General features: G+C 32.5%; 1 long non-coding RNA gene across 1 annotated transcript in view; it reads right to left on the bottom strand.

Moving 5' to 3' along the window:
* Positions 1–6857: 6857 nt before the first annotated feature.
* Positions 6858–16643, bottom strand: part of LOC141499568 (uncharacterized) — a 54213-nt gene continuing 44427 nt past the window's right edge. Inside the window, exon 3 of the long non-coding RNA XR_012471720.1 lies at positions 6858–7025. This is a non-coding gene — a long non-coding RNA (uncharacterized LOC141499568). The remainder of the gene's footprint in view (positions 7026–16643) is intronic.

Below are 16643 nucleotides of genomic sequence, written 5' to 3'. Positions count from 1 at the left end.
AAAATTGAAAGCAAGATAACTATTGAAATAAAATCAAGAGCTGGTTATATATAAAAAATAAAATTGATACACCTCTGGTCAATTTGATTAAAAAACGAATGAAGAAAATCAAATTGCTAGTATCATAAATGAAAAGGGTGAAATGATCAGCAATGAGAAGGAAATTAAAGCAATAATTCAGAATTATTTTGCCCAAACATATACCTATAAATTTGACAATCTATGGGAAATCAATGAATATTTGCAAAAATATAAGTGACCCAGATTAAATGAAGAGGTTATTAAAAACCTAAATAGCCCTATCTCAGAAAAAGACATTGAACAAGCCATTACTGAACTCTCTAATAAAAAATCTGTAGGGCCAGATGGATTCAGAAGTGAATTTTATCAAACATTTCAGGAAAAATTGGTTCCAATTGTATATAATCTCTTTTGAAAAATAGGTGAAGACAGAACTCTGCCTAACTCTTTATATGACAACAATATGGTGCTGATACCTAAACAAGGAAGAGTTAAAACAGGGAAAGAAAATTATAGACCTATGTCCCTGATGAATATATATGAAAATATCTTTTTTTTCTTTATTTTTTATTCTCACTTTCAACAAATGTTTTTTCTTACATTAATAAAATATTCTTGTTTACAAGTAAACAAAATATCCCTCTTCCCATATGAATATAGATAGAATTGCTTGGGGGAAAAAAGTAAAAGGGAGAGAAAAAAATTAAAATAAAAAAAATAATAGTAATAATTGTAGGTATGGCCAGGTGGTGCAATGGATGAAGCACCAGCCCTGGAGCCACAAGCACGCAAGTCCATATCCAGCCTCGAAAACCCAATAATCAAACAGCCATGTGACATGCAAGCTCCCCGATCCCCACTGCCCTGCAAAAACTAAAAAGAAGAAAAAAAAAGACCCAAAATAAAATAAAATGGTAATAATAGTAGGGGTGGCTGGGTGCCAGACAGAGCATTGGCCCTTGAGCCAGGAGGACCTGGGTCCAAATCTTGCCCCAGACACCCAAATATCACCCTGCTATGTGGCCCCACGCAGGCCATGCAGCCCCACTTGCCATGCACCCTCCCCCAAATAATAACAAAAAATGTGCTTGACTCTTTGTTCCAACATCAACAACTCTGTCATGGGTGGATCTCATTCTTTATGTAGGTCCATCACAAAACTTACTTCCATATTTTTCCACTGTTGCCATTGCTGATCGCAACTCCCTCCTTTCTTATTTCTCCACTACCATGTACTCTATTTTCTCTCTCCTTTCACTCTGACTCTGCTGTAGGGTTGTTGACTGATTCAACAGACAGATGCCTGGTCCTGGGGCCAAGAAGCCCTGAGCCCCCATACCACCCCTTAGGCCCAGAATCCACCTGGCCCTATGGTCCTGGACAGGCCATCCAATCCCAGCCCCTTGTAAGAAGTAAAAAAGAAAATATGTTATATTTGACCACTCTCCCCCCCATGGTCCATCCTTTCCTCCATCACTCACATCCCCACACCTTCCCCCTGCTCTCCCCTCTTTCTTACTCCAGATATCTATACCCCATTGAGTATATATGCTGTTTCCTCTCCTAGCCACCTCTGATGAGAGCAAAGATTCCCTCATTCCCCCTTGCCTCTCCCCTTCCATATCATTTCAATAGTTCATTGTAATAAAAAAAATCTTACATGAAATATTTTGGACTATTCCCCCTCTCATTTTTCTTTCTCCCATTCCATTTCCCTTTTTTTCTATTGACTCCATTTTTACTCCATATTTTATCTTCGAATTCACCTTTCTCCTGTGCTTCAACTATAAAAGCTCCCTCTACCTACTCTATTAACTGAAAAGGTTCATATGAGTATTATCAGTGTCATTTTTATATGCAGGAATACATGCAGCCCATCCTCATTAAGTCCCTCATATTTCCCACTTCTCCTCCAATCTCCATGCTTCACCTGAGTCCTGTATCTGAAGATCAAAGCTTCTGTTCAGCTCTGCCCATTCCAAAAAGGAACCTTTGAAATTCCCCTGGTTCATTGAAAGTCCATCTTTTTCCCTGGAAGAGGACATTCAGCCTTGCTGGGTAGTTCATTCTTGGCTGCATTCTAAGCTCTTTTGCCTTCCGGTATATTGTATTCCAAGCCCGATGAGCTTCCAATGTAGTTACTGCTAAGTCCTGTGTGATCCTGACTGCAGCTCCATGATATTTGAACTGTGTCCTTCTGGCTGCTTTTAATATTTTCTCTTTGACTTTGGAGTTCTGGAACTTGGCTATAATATTCCTAGGGGTTGGATTTTGGGGATCTCTTTCTCGGGGGGATCGGTGGATTCTCTCCATTTCTATTTTGCCCTCTGCTTCTAGAATATCAGGGCAATTTTCCTGTAGTAATTCTTTGAAAATGATGTTAAGGCTCTTTTCCTGATCCTGACTTTCAGGTATTCCAATAATTTTTAAATTATCTTTCCTAAGTCTATTTTCCATATCAGTTCTTTTTTCAATGAGATATTTCACATATAATTCTAACTTTTCATTTTTTTGGTTTTGAAGTATTGATTCCTGATTTCTGATAAATTCATCAATCTCCTATTCTTTCTTCTATTCTTTGTCTGAAGGATTTGTTCTCCTCAGAGAGTTTCCTTATCTCTTTTTTCATCTGGCCAATTTTGCTTTTTAAAGCATTCTTCTCCTATAATTTTTGAACTGTTTTATCCATTCGACCTAAGCTGATAAAAAATCTGTAGGGCCAGATGGATTCAGAAGTGAATTTTATCAAACATTTCAGGAAAAATTGGTTCCAATTGTATATAATCTCTTTTGAAAAATAGGTGAAGACAGAACTCTGCCTAACTCTTTATATGACAACAATATGGTGCTGATACCTAAACAAGGAAGAGTTAAAACAGGGAAAGAAAATTATAGACCTATGTCCCCGATGAATATATATGCAAATATCTTTTTTCTTTATTTTTTATTCTCACTTTCAACAAATGTTTTTTTTTTACATTAATAAAATATTCTTGTTTACAAGTAAACAAAATATCCCTCTTCCCATATGAATATAGATAGAATTTCTTGGGGGAAAAAGTAAAGGGGAGAGAAAAAAATTAAAATAAAAAAATAATAGTAATAATTGTAGGTATGGTCAGGTGGTGCAATGGACGAAGCACCAGCCCTGGAGCCAAGAGGACCCAAGCCCATATCCAGCCTCGTAAACCCAACAATCACCCAGCCATGTGACATGCAAGCTCCCCGATCCCCACTGCCCTGCAAAAACTAAAAAGAAGAAAAAAAATAGACCCAAAATAAAATAAAATAGTAATAATAGTAGGGGTGGCTGGGTGGCAGACAGAGCATTGGCCCTTGAGCCAGGAGGACCTGGGTCCAAATCCGGCCCCAGACACCCAATATCACCCTGCTATGTAATTTTAATCTCATATTTTATTTTTTCTTCCTTAAGGATATGATTTCACTGTGATCTCATTCAATTGAGATCAATGTATAACATTGAATAAATGTAGAGACTAACAGAATGCCTTCTGTGGGGGCTGGGGGGGAGAGAAGCAAGAATGGAGGAAAAATTATAAAACTCAAAATAAATAAAACCCTTCAAAAATAAGAAGTAACGGGTGGCTAGGTGGTGTAGTGGATAAAGCACTGTTCTTGGAGTCAGCAGTACCTGGGTTCAAATCCCATCTCAGACATTTAATAATTACTTAACTGTGTGGCCTTAGGCAAGCTATTGAACCCCATTTGCCTTGCAAAAACCTAAATAAAAAAAAATAAGAAGTAGAAATGGCAGTGTCAAGCAGCATTTTGAGATGCTAATTCAAGTTTTAAGAGAAATGAAAGCTCAATATAAATTTTGAGTGTATTCCAGAAATCTAATGTTTTTATGATATATTAGACATGTTCCATTACAAAGAAGTTAGTACCTGTTTTTACACAAATAAATCATAGGATAAGCAATTTTCATTGTTGTCAACAGCTATCTAGATCAACCTATATCTGAAAAATAATTTTCTTTACCCTCTGTTGAACATTTGAAGAAACACATGGCACATTTTTGCCACACATTCTGAGACTTACCTGCTGCTCTGGTGGAAACATTATTAAGGCCACCATTCCAAATAGTTAGAAATGTCATGAAATTCTTTTATTGCCTCTTCTTAAATCTGTCTAATCTTTCACCCCCTAAGATGAGAATGTTTCTTTCTACTCATAATTTCTATGATTCCAAGGATCTCAAGAAATAAATACCCTGTATAGTTCCAGATTGGTATGAGACAATTGGATCCAAGGGTACCAATAGAGTTCAGTCTTTAATCAGGGAATTGATCACTAAATGTGATAATGGAATTCAACTAAGGAAGGGTATGATCTTTAGGGAATAGCTTTCCATAATTTGTTATAACCATTGAAGTAGCTATACATGTGGGGGTTTAATAATCCTAATCACCTGTTATTTCTAGGGAGATATTACTGGGAGAAACGGGCTCACCTATATACCCTTCTTAAAGCTTCATAAATTTGAAAGTTATAAAGGTAAATTAATAGTATGAATAGTAGGATTCAGAAATAGAAGAAAATGTTCATATTATCAGTATAACTTCTCATTCTGTATATAAGGAAATTTGAACTTCAAAAACAATCAGTGACAATCAAGACTGCAAAATTAGTAAGAAAAAATCTCAAGAAAGCATTAAATTTTGGAAAAAATTAAGACAATCAATTCATGTGTTCATTCACTTTTCAGGTATTAATTATTTATCTATTCATTCATTCATTTACTTACTTGCTGATTGGTGGAAAGAATGATTGAATTATAAGTCTGGGTCTTTCCATCTGTAATTCTTAAATAATATGCTACTTACAGGGTCTGTCAAATACAACTGTTTGATTAGGAGTGGTAGTCTGCTCTGTTTCTAATATGGATTTTTGGCAATTGTGGTGTCCCCTGTTCTTGAATTCTTCTCATGTTGATGTCAAACAGTTTCTAGAGCATAGAATCCCTGTACTTAAGACATTCTTCAGATTCCCCAGAATCTTGGATTTTAGGTGTGCCGTCCCAGGTAGTAGAACAGTTTAATGATTGAAACTTAAATCTAGAGCCTTAGCTCCAAGATTCTGACTACTCTACTAATTTTTCATTGTTGCTGCTGACATTGAAAACTTATATGGAATTTTAGACAACTGGACATTTTGGTAATAAGGTAATGAATCTAGTAATAAGCCTACTTATTTTACAAAGTTTGAGATATGTTTATGGTTTTGACAATGTTAGAGAGGCACTGAATATAAGGTAGTAAATAATATTTGAACATATGTTTTGATTCCACAGCCAGTATTCTTTTCATTGAACCATAACTATGAACAGTTTATGACATAGAAACTGTACAAATATTATCATATAGTACAAAATGCTGTTCTTTCTTTTTCCTCTATAGTTAATTTTGTTAAGTTTCTAACACCACTGCATTTCCTTAAGTGGAAAAATAAAAAAAATGATAAGGAAAAATCATCTTATATGGAACTCTTGTGTAAATATATTTCAATGAGAAAATGTAAGTTAATATTTAGGTACAGAGAAAAGATTGTTGTTGGTAAGGAGGGAATTTGACAGACATACTCTCTTTTGTGGAAAAGCTGTTAAATAGAAAACCATTTTGAAAATTTAGAATGTAGATTTTCCTACCTTAGAAGGTCTTTAAAAGTGGCAAAAAGGGGTCATAAATTAGAATAAAATTGGACTGTCTTTCAAATAAAGATGTGGCATTTGTTTACCTTTAAGTATATATTCTCTTAAAGATTCAGAAAACATCATTTTTTTTCAAAACAGTTTGCAAAATTTATTAAGGCATTTTTCTGATTTAGTTTTAGACCAATTAATTTTTGACATTTTATATATTAATTGCAGACAACTATGGTTTAGAGAACAATTGTTCAATATCAATGGTTTCAACAATTAGAGAACTGTATAAAGCATAAAAGAACTTATCTCTTATTCATTTTCTGTTGCATTATTAACTGCGATTGATATTCTGGCTTTATTCATTAACTTGAAGATCCACTTACATAAGAACAATAGATTTCTCTCTAAAGGAAATTATAATCTTTAACAAAGAATATATGACTCACTGCTCTGCTTTTTTCCAATAACTAATCAGAAACTATCCCAAACACAGAAAAAATAATACTTTCATGCTTCCAAATATGTTTCAATTTCAATTATCATCTCTGACTGGTAGTATTCTTAACAATTAAAAATCAATTTTTCAATGTCAGGTGGTTAAAATAGAATCTTTTCCTATTCTTTTCTATTCCTATTCTAACTTTCCTATTTCTATTATAACTTTTAAAAGTTATTGTGGTTGATAAAATGTTTCTTCAGTTAGGACTAGCAGAATTCCATTTCATTTCTACCATTAGAACATTCAGTTTGTATTATTTAATTTGATTTTTTTAAATGCTACTTTCTTTAATTGAAGCAGAATTAGATTAGTTGATTAGACTCTGTTGCCAACAAAGCGAAAAGTCACACAATTATGTTTGTCTTTTACCAATGAGCTGTTCTATTCCACAATTCTATCCAGTTACCAGAAAAAAATGCATTTTTTGATGACAATGGTAATTAGGTCAAAGAGTATGAAAATCCATGAAATCAGTTATTATAAATTATTTCTCCTTAACACAAACACAATACAGTTAATTTTTCAAAATGCTATACTAACTTTATTATATTTGTAAGAGAAATAGCACATTTTGAGTCTCTAAATAAGAGAAGAAAACAAGTAAAGAACAAATAGCTTTATTTTTATAATCTCTTTTTCTTCTGCACTTCATATAGGAAAGAAATTCCTCAGTCCTCTCCCTGCATTCCAGTAGCTTAAAGTCCTTTATTTCCTTTCTAAGATGACAGATAATGAATTGTATCAATAGTACCTGCTAATATAGAAATAGTTGATACTGTCAGCTTTCTTCTTTACCACTCTGAAATAGTATATGCATGTTTTAGCAATTACTGGATGAGTCTAAAAGGAATGATACAAGTGATTAGAATAACATGCTATGATATAGATTCAGGGAGAAAAATATTTAAGTGTTATTAGGAGAATTTGACAAATCTTGCCATTTCTACACTTATAAATAAATATGGACACAATATGGAAACTACATCAGAAATAGGCTATGATGGGTTGGGTGAGAGGGAAGAGTGTTCAGAAAGGTAAATACATGGTGACAAAGGAAAAAAAGCACTGGGAGGATTTAAAAAAAAAGGAGGAAAAAAGATTAGACAATTAGAAGCATAAAAACAAAGGAAAAGAACTATCTTTTATAAAGCATTATGAATAGCCAGACATTTGAATTTCCTTTAGATTTCATCTTGAAAATAATAGTCTCATCTTCTCGATTTTAATTATATTTTCATCTAACCAAAAGAGAGCATAACTCAAAAATAAACTCAAAATGGAATTACTAATTTTAGCCATTTTGAGGTGGCAGAATCATATGTAATTTCTAGTAGTGAGCATTGAAGTAATTTAGAGGTGTGGTCAGTGGTTTACTCTTAAATGTTTAACAATCATCTTTTTAACCAAATATGCATAATATATATTTAAGTTCAATAATCATTTTTTAAATTTTTCCATAACTATTAAATTTTGACAATAAAAAATGAGTTCCTATTCTATAATATTTGCACAATCTAAAAATGTAACAAACAGCTCTTATGAATCAGTTTATAATTTCTCTAGTACATCCCTAGACCCTTGATCCTTGATTTTATCTTCAAGGGAGATGATTTAAAATTCTGAATTGATAAAGAATAACATATTGTCCATTAGGGAAGGGGCTCAGAGATTAAATATTTGGTAGGAAGAAAGATAATGAAAGAAAAGTGGTGATAAAAAATTGACTTCACTTTGAGAAAGAATCTTCAGAATATTCGCAGACTAATGTTCCTAATATAAATTATATTTCCCAGCCTTTTCTATGTTTTTTCTCTTCTCCTTTTTCCCATTCCCAAGCCTTTGTTCTCCTCATAAGATAATTGTTTGCTGTGGCTGCAGACAGAAAAAGAACACATGGAACTGGAGAAAATCACTAAGAAATTATGTACAGTATAATAAGAAAAGGAAAATTGGGGTAAGGAGAATTATGTTTAGGTCCGCCACGACCTAAATCTTTCATAGTAAGTTATAAAAATTTCTAACCTTCCTATAATAATAAGTGGCATTTTAGATAGTTTTCTACAAATCATACTTAAATCCAAAATCTTACTTAAATTAGTTTTTGCCAGAAATATAAGTGAATAAGCCTAAATAAAATTTGTTTTCTCATTTTCAAGGATTGTACCTGTAAGAATCAAAATTAAATGTCCTTCTTAGGATTATTAAATACAACTTGATTCTTCAGTTTCCGTATTCCACCTGAAGTACAATTGAGGGTCCCTCTGACTGACATGTTGATTTAATCCCAGCAAGAGTTCTATAATTAATGTGACCTTTGGATAAGGTGGGAAATATGGGGTGAGACAAGTGCTCTCATGAGAGCTATTAGCAACTTCTGAGCAATTTGCTACTAGTAGAGTTACATTAAAAAACACAGTTTAGGAGATAATTGACAACTATGATAATGAGAATATACAGAGAAAGAAGAGAACATAAAAAGATGCAGGAGTGTTAATTACCCAAAAAATAGATGTCTTTGATATTAAGTAAACTTTGCATTTTGGGCTATCGTCTCTGGAACACAATAAAATTTTGTACACAAATGGGAGTTTAGTCTATAAGGACCAGAATAAAACTCAGTTTCATCTTTTTTGTAATTTTCTATATGTCTGAAAAGGTGGTTTTTATTTCTTTTCATCCGGTGACATTTGTACCAAGTAAATTTTCTCATTTTCCCAATGTCTCATTCCATATACAATGATGCTAATATATAATAGAATGATGACAGACTTCCACTAATGTTCCCCAAGGCTCTCCTTCCATTCTCAAATAACATACTTAACATGTAACACATAGAAAGCAGACCATAATTATGAGAGAAGTCATAAGACCTCAGATGAGTTGCAAAAGTATTCAATACTTTTTGACACTTTTCTCTAAGCTAAAGTTGATGTAAAATGAAAGGGATGTTTTAAATGTTTGGACTAGATAATCAATGGATTCACAATGTTGCCATTAATATCAAAAAGTTTGTTCATTCCACAACTAAAGTTTGCTACTCCCTTTCATTTTCTTTTTTCCCTACTCTAATTAGCAATAAATTCAAAATATTTAAGAAAAAGTTTACAAAGATAACTCTCCTAACCCTACTTTCCATTTTCCTAATATACATACTTCCTTAGTGATTTTCTCCAGTTCTTTGTGTTCCTTTTCCCTGCAGCCATAGCAAAGGATGTGGGATTATTTATGGCAAGACATGTACCCTCCTCCATTGCAAATCAAATGAACCCATCAGTTGAAGAGAGAACATTTGGGGAAAAAAAAACATGAAAGAGAAACTGAGCACTATAAAGAAAAGGCAAAAAAGTAATATAAGCAAAAACAAAAAAGGGGAACTAGTTAAGGAATTCAGGAAAGAGAATATAAGCCTGACCTAGAAGTATAATAAAGGAGAGCTAGATTTCAGCTTGGAGAAGGAAATGGCACATCACTTCAGTATCTTTTCCAGGAAAAGCCCAAATGGAGTCACAAATAATTGGACATGACTGAAAGGAAAGAGACCAGTGAGATTCAGAATTGTAACTATCTCTCTCTCTCTCTCTCTCTCTCTCTCTCTCTCTCTCTCTCTCTCTCACACACACACACACACACACACACACACACACACACACACACACAAACAGACAAGAAGATTTTCTAATTCACCTAATGAAAATTTTATCTTCTAAAAATTTGAAGAGTAAATGGTGTGGGGTAGTAAGGGGAAGTGAAGAACTGTTATTTTGAATTTAATAATAGTCAACAAAGAAGAATTAATTGTTGGTGTGAAATTGAGGAGTATATTAAGGGGATGGTACCCTTCTTCCTCAGCTGAGTACAGTAATGATTTCTAGATTCTCATCACCAATATTTGACCTTCCATGAAACATAATTTAAAAATATTGTACATAGGCAGTTTAATAGTGTTGTCATAACTCTCTGAACTGCTGAGAGGAACTGCATCCATCACATTTGATCATCTCAAAATGTTGTTGTTAATGTGTTCATTGTTCTCCTGGTTCTGCTCCCTTTGCTCAGCATTGAATTTGTAATTCACTGCACCATTCTCTAGCATCTAATCATTAATTGCTTACTATATATATATATATATATATATATATATATATACATATATATATATATATATATATATATATATATATATATATATATACCATAACTTTCCTAACCATTTCCCAATTGATTTGCATCTCCTCAATTTCCAATTCTTTGGCACTAAAAAAGGCCTTCTATGAATATTTTGGAATATGTGGAATTTTTCCCACTTTAATGATTTCTTCTGGATATAGTTCAAAAATTGGAATTGCTTTCTCAATGGGTTTGAACTGTGTTATTGTTATTTGGCCAAAGTTCCATATTGTTCTCCAGAATGATTAGATCAGTTAAGAACTATACTATAAAGGCATTGATGTCCCAAACGTCCCACAATCTCTCCAAAATTGATCATTTTCCATTTTTTGTTGCCTTAACAAATCAAATAGGTATGAACTGATCCCTCATTGTTGTTTTAATTCACATTTCTCTAGTCAATAATGATAATTACTTGTTATTTTGCCTATTTTATATATGATTTTTACATATGATTATATATGGTTGTAATTTCTTCATTTGAAAACCATAGCAGCTTGCTTGCTTGATTCTTTGATTATCTGATAATCTTCATTTACTCAAAGTAACTACCCTTCCATCTTTTCTCATTAGTAGTACACTTATTAAAAGTCTTGAATGTCTCCAAATTATAACCATTTTTTAATTTACCCCCTTTTCAAGTATCCTCCAAGGATACACAATCCTTGAGAGTCACAGTATCATCCAACATCTAATCTTTTCATGTACTACTTGTAGTCCTCCACAAAAACATATTTTCTCCCAGCTGCCCTTCTCACTCAGGATAGTTAACCCCTTGTTGAGTAAAGTCTGGATTAAGTCCGATCCTGATTTAATTAACTATAATAATCTCAATGTGCTACAAGTACTGGGACAATGTGAAGGTCTCACTTTAGAGCTTTATAGTTGATTCTACATTATGGGAGACACTGATTCAGGATGGCCCAGCTTATGATGCCCTCATCAGAAGTGCTAAACTTTGTGAGCACAGCAGGATTAAATTTGTTCAAAGAAAACTGAGACTCCTAAATTTAGAATTAATACCTCTGCTTTTCTTCAGGGCTTTTTGTTGCAAACATAGTGTTGTCATCATGGTCCTCTTTAATGGAGAGAGAGAAGAAGAACCATACCTATATCCCCTAATTCCAATCTCATCAGTTATATTGCACCCTTTAATTGTCTTAAAATAAACACAAATATCAAAAGTTATAAGTGTTATACTTTCCCTTGTATGTTTGTATACAATTTGGCAATCTTGACTAACATGTGTCTGTTTTATTTCACTTTTTTCTTCCCCTTTTCACAATCTTTTTATGCTTCTCTTGAGTCATGCATTTGACAATGGAATTCTCTGTTCGGTTTTGCTCTTTAACTTTTCAGGAAATTCTGAAAGTCCTCTATTTCATTGAACATCCATCTTTTCCCCAAAAGTGTATTCTAAATTTTGCAGAGTAGTAAATTCTGGGTAGTAGTCACAGGCCTTTTGTCTTCCAATATATAGTATGCCAGGTCCTCTGTTGAGGCTGATAAGTGCTGTGTGAGTATAATTGTATTTCCTTTGTATTTTAATTGTTTCCTTTTTCTTTCTTGCAGCATTTTCTTCTTTGAAAATTCTGGAGTTTAACTAAAACAATTCTTGGAACTTTTATTCTGGGGGTCTCTTTCTGGAGGGTTTCTGTGTATTATTTCAATGGCTACATTGTCTTCTTCTAACAGATTTGCACAGTTTTTCCTAATAATTTTTCGCATGATGTTTTCTGGGTTCTTTTTTTTTTTTTTTTTGGTTCTACATTTTGATAGTCTGATGACTCAAAGGTTATCTCTTCTGGATCTATTTTCCGGCTTGCCTGCTTATCTTAAGATGTATTTTAATGTTTCTTCAATTTTTTTGGTCTTTTCATTTTGTTTGATGGAATTTTATAGTATCATAAATTTATTAGTTTCTTTTTGTTCAATTCTAATTTCTAGAATTTTATTTTTTTAACAAACTTTTTTATTTCTTTTTCCAGTTGGTCAATTTTATTTTTTGAAGAGTTACAGTCTTTTTTCCCCAATTGGTTATTTTTGCTTTTAAAGAAGTTGATTTCTTTGGACAATTTTTTTTTATAATTTTCATGCATGACTCATATTTTTTGTTTTCTTCTTCCTCTCTTAGTTTTTAAATTCTTTTTTAAACTATTCTATGAGTTTTTGGATTTGAGTACAATTCATAGACTCAGATGAGATTTAAATTGTAAGCAATTTTTCATTGATTTTTTCTTACAAAATGGCATTGTTATCATCTTTATCTGCAAAGTAGTTTTCTGTAGTGAGTGCTCTTTTAGCTTTTTTTGCTCATCTTCAGTATTTGAGCTCTGCTCCTGGGATATAGGAAGTATAGATCCAAGCTTTTTATGAGGGTCAGAGGTCTAATCCTTTGCCTGTCATTCACCAAGATATTGCCTATGGAGTCCAGATCTTGACTATACAGAGGTTCATTTCCTCTTTTATGTCCAGGTTCTGACTATGCAGTGATTTGTTCCCAGTTCTGTCTTTTGTCCTTGTGTTCCCAGGGTTCAGTCATTGTTTGGGGTTTGGGCCCCTCCTTGATGGTTTACTATCTAACTGCTGGGACCAATGCTGCTGTCAAGCTCTTGTGGCCTGGACTGCACTATGGCTAAAAGCCTCCTGCTGCCTTTTCTGTTCTACTGCCTAGGTGGACTTTACTTCCCCTTTTCCCTCAAAGAGACAGGAATTTACTGAAGATTTTCCATTATATCTACTGTTGAAAACTTCTTCGATCTTCTCTTTTCCTTGATGGAATCTGTATCTTTAATGTCAGTGCAGAAACGTCATGTATCTTTGATAAGGAAAAGGTCTGGGAGCATGTAAGTTTCAATCCACCATCTTGACTCCACCCTGGAAGTCTAGACAGCAACTTCTTCTAAAACTCTTCACTCCTTTATCTGATTTTTATAATTACCACTGAGCTTTCCTGGGGTCTTTATGGGAAGTCCTAATGTACTTGGGAAAGTTACCAAGAAAGTAAAGTTTAGTAGATATATAGTTGAAACAGGTAATTAGGAGTGGGATGTTTGGAAAAATCCTAACTTCTAGATAGCTGATTTATGTTTTTCGAAAGATTTTGTTTTTTCTCTTTACATGTGAACTGGAATATTGTTCTTTCCATTATCACCTCATAGCTCAATCCCTCCAAATGCCCTATCTCTGGATTTATTGTTTTCCAACTAGAGAAGAAGGTCAAATAACTGATTATAGAGAAACAGATTTGGGTATTATGCCAGTGAAAAGTTTCAAGAGTTCAGAATTATTGTCATTTAACTCTTTCATGATTCATGAGAAAAGGGAAAAATCTTCTGTGATTCTTTTGTGAAATTCAAAAGAAAATGGAATTACATTGGAGATCCAATTTGATATTTAAGATTTTGCAGCTTAAAATTAATCAGTGATCAATGTAAATACAATTTTTTGAATTGGAATTTATACCATTACACTATAAACCTTGCTATATATTATATGATTCTCCTATTCCTTTTATCATAGATTTATATATTTGAATCTTAGGAAATGTCTTGCACCTTACAATATAAGGTGATCTTTCTTAAGAAAGTAGCTTGAAATGTTTTGTTGCTACTTTTGCTAGGTATTTAATGATTGTTACTTCAAACAAATCTGGTTAAGTTTTTGCAATTGCTAGGACCCTTTTAAACAATTTTGGTGCCTCCATAATTTAAAGAATACATGAATTGTGACAAATCAAGAAAAATAATGTGATACATAAATGAAAGTGAAAGAAAAAATGGAGGATCACATTAGTTTTAAAATTACTGCATAAAACTGGAAAAGTAATTTGTTGTATTTCTTTAACAATAATAGGTGCCTAAATGAAAAAAAAAGAATATATATACAATGGTTGGAATACAATCTGAAATGTAGTTGCATAAGAACCTTTTCCTTAAACTATGTATTCTGAATAATTGTTTTGGAAGCTTTTGAAATAAATAATATTTAAAAGTTTCAGGGAACATATAAAAGATACTAGATGGCTGGGGTTTTTAACCATAACCAAAATATATAAAATGAAATATGATTTAAGCATGTTGAGAGGATGTTTGGCTTTGTTTAAGTGGGAGAATTGAGTACAAAAATTGTTTTACTTGACTTTTAAGTCAATATATAATGAACATGTCCATAGTTTATGAGTCAATTAATAAGTTGTGCATTCCATCTGAAATTGTTGAACCCGAATTTGAACTAAATTATAATGTGCTCTTAAATGTAATAATTTGAGTAAATCAAAACCTAATAACAAATTTTTGCTTTAACAATCTCTGGTACTTAATTAAATTGAAATAGCAGAACCAATGGTATGAAATATTTGAAATAGATTTTTGTAACATATAAAATTATAGTATTAAAATCATAAATGCCATTTTGTGTAACATCATTTGGAAGATAAATACAGGTGTAATTGGATTCATTTGAGTCATATATTATGTGAAATATGTCTCTCCTAACTTTATATTTAAGATAATTCAGAATTTATTAAAATTCAGTATAAAGCCAACCCAAACACTTGTGGATGAGATTTGGAAAGACTGTATCAGTGGCTTTCAGGGGTAAAATGTTGATTGTTAATTTAATTATATAATCAATCTGAAAATCCCCAGTCTCTTCCTCAGAATTGAACTGGAGCCATTGTTTGGTGAAGTCTTGACTATACCATAGATGGAGGATTTTCATGCAAGACAACCAGAGTAACAAATTACATAAAATCACCAACAATTGTTTACTTTTGAAAATATTTTCAAGCATCTTTGTCAACATTTCTTCTTATTAAGTAGAAGGAAACAATTACTTCAGATTCCAGGTATAAAAGAATGTATCCATTATATTGTTTACCATTTGTCAATAGAAGTAAACCATTGCTGAGAGAAAATGTAATAATATAAATAATAAATGTAATAATAGGTTTAATAACTGAATTACAGCATTCAACAAGACCCTCAAGGATAGCATGAACAGACCTTATCACAGCACCTAATCTATCATGCATTTTGGTACCTGACTACCTTCTGATTTGTATTGTCTATTTTTGGCAGTTAGGTGTCACAATGAAAAGAGCACAAGATGTACAACTGGGGAGATCTAAAATCAATTTTTGCTACAAATTTTTATATAATTATGTTACTTGGAAAATTATTGAACTTCTCTGAGCCTCAGTGTATTTCCCTAGTAAAATAGGAACAACACAACAGTAGTACCTAAATCACAGAGCTGTTGTGAGAATCCAATGAAGTAAAATATATAGTCCTTTAAATACCTGAAAGTTTTATTCAAATATTTTTCCCCTAATTGTTTCATGTCTATCAACCTTCCTTTTCCAACAAGAGTATTTGCTTGGAGGCAGAAGTAGCATCATACTTTTCTCAATTAACATAATTTTTTTCTATTCCTCACGATTTTAAAAATAATGAATAGTACCTACCACAAAAGGAGCATTATGAGTCTATCACATCTCAGTATAAGCATTCCAGGATTTAAAATAAAAGGACTAAAGTATAATTTAAATTTCTGCTGGTTTAAACCAACATAATAAACCATTTCACTGATCTGTCCCTCACTTTCTTCAAATATAAGTAAGGATTCCACTAGGCAATATAGAAGGAACTTTCTCCAAATATATAATCCCATATGTCTTCCAAATTTTCTACATAGGCCTATGTATTTTAAAACACATTTCATGTATTGATGTGAGTGACAAATTTTTTTATCTAATCATAAATCTTCTTATCATAAGCTGCATAAACCTTTGGCAAGTTAGTCATTGGTCATTAGACCCAGCAGACATATAAAATCCTTTCCAATTTTCTTGGATATTTTTGTTCTATTAAGGTAGGCTAAAAGAACCAGGCCTCATTTCCTTGCCTCAAAATACTCCAGAGTATCTTCTTTATTTGTAATCTGAAACATATTTTACAAATGTTTCAAAGTCTGAAATAATGGATGTCAAAACTCAGTAGGATTTTGTAAATTAATTTATCTGTTAAAAGAAAATTGAAAAATTTTTGGAGGCTATATATGACCTTTTACAAAAGAAATGCTGCACCAAGCAGTTAGCCCAAATGGCATAAAAATAGAAAAAGGAAGAAGGCAATCAAGAAGATGACTTATAATCAATACAAACTGATACTATCTGGAAGATTATTGGATATATATGTTTGTATGGGTGAGACATAAAAATAATAATCATAAGATATCCATTTAAGTCATATTTAGATCAATCCCACAATTTGTTATTGGAAAATTGTT

Source organism: Macrotis lagotis, chromosome X (assembly GCF_037893015.1).
Source record: "Macrotis lagotis isolate mMagLag1 chromosome X, bilby.v1.9.chrom.fasta, whole genome shotgun sequence".
Lineage (NCBI taxonomy): Eukaryota > Metazoa > Chordata > Mammalia > Peramelemorphia > Peramelidae > Macrotis > Macrotis lagotis.
Note: the sequence above shows the minus strand (reverse complement) of the source record. Positions and strands in the feature narration are given on the sequence as shown.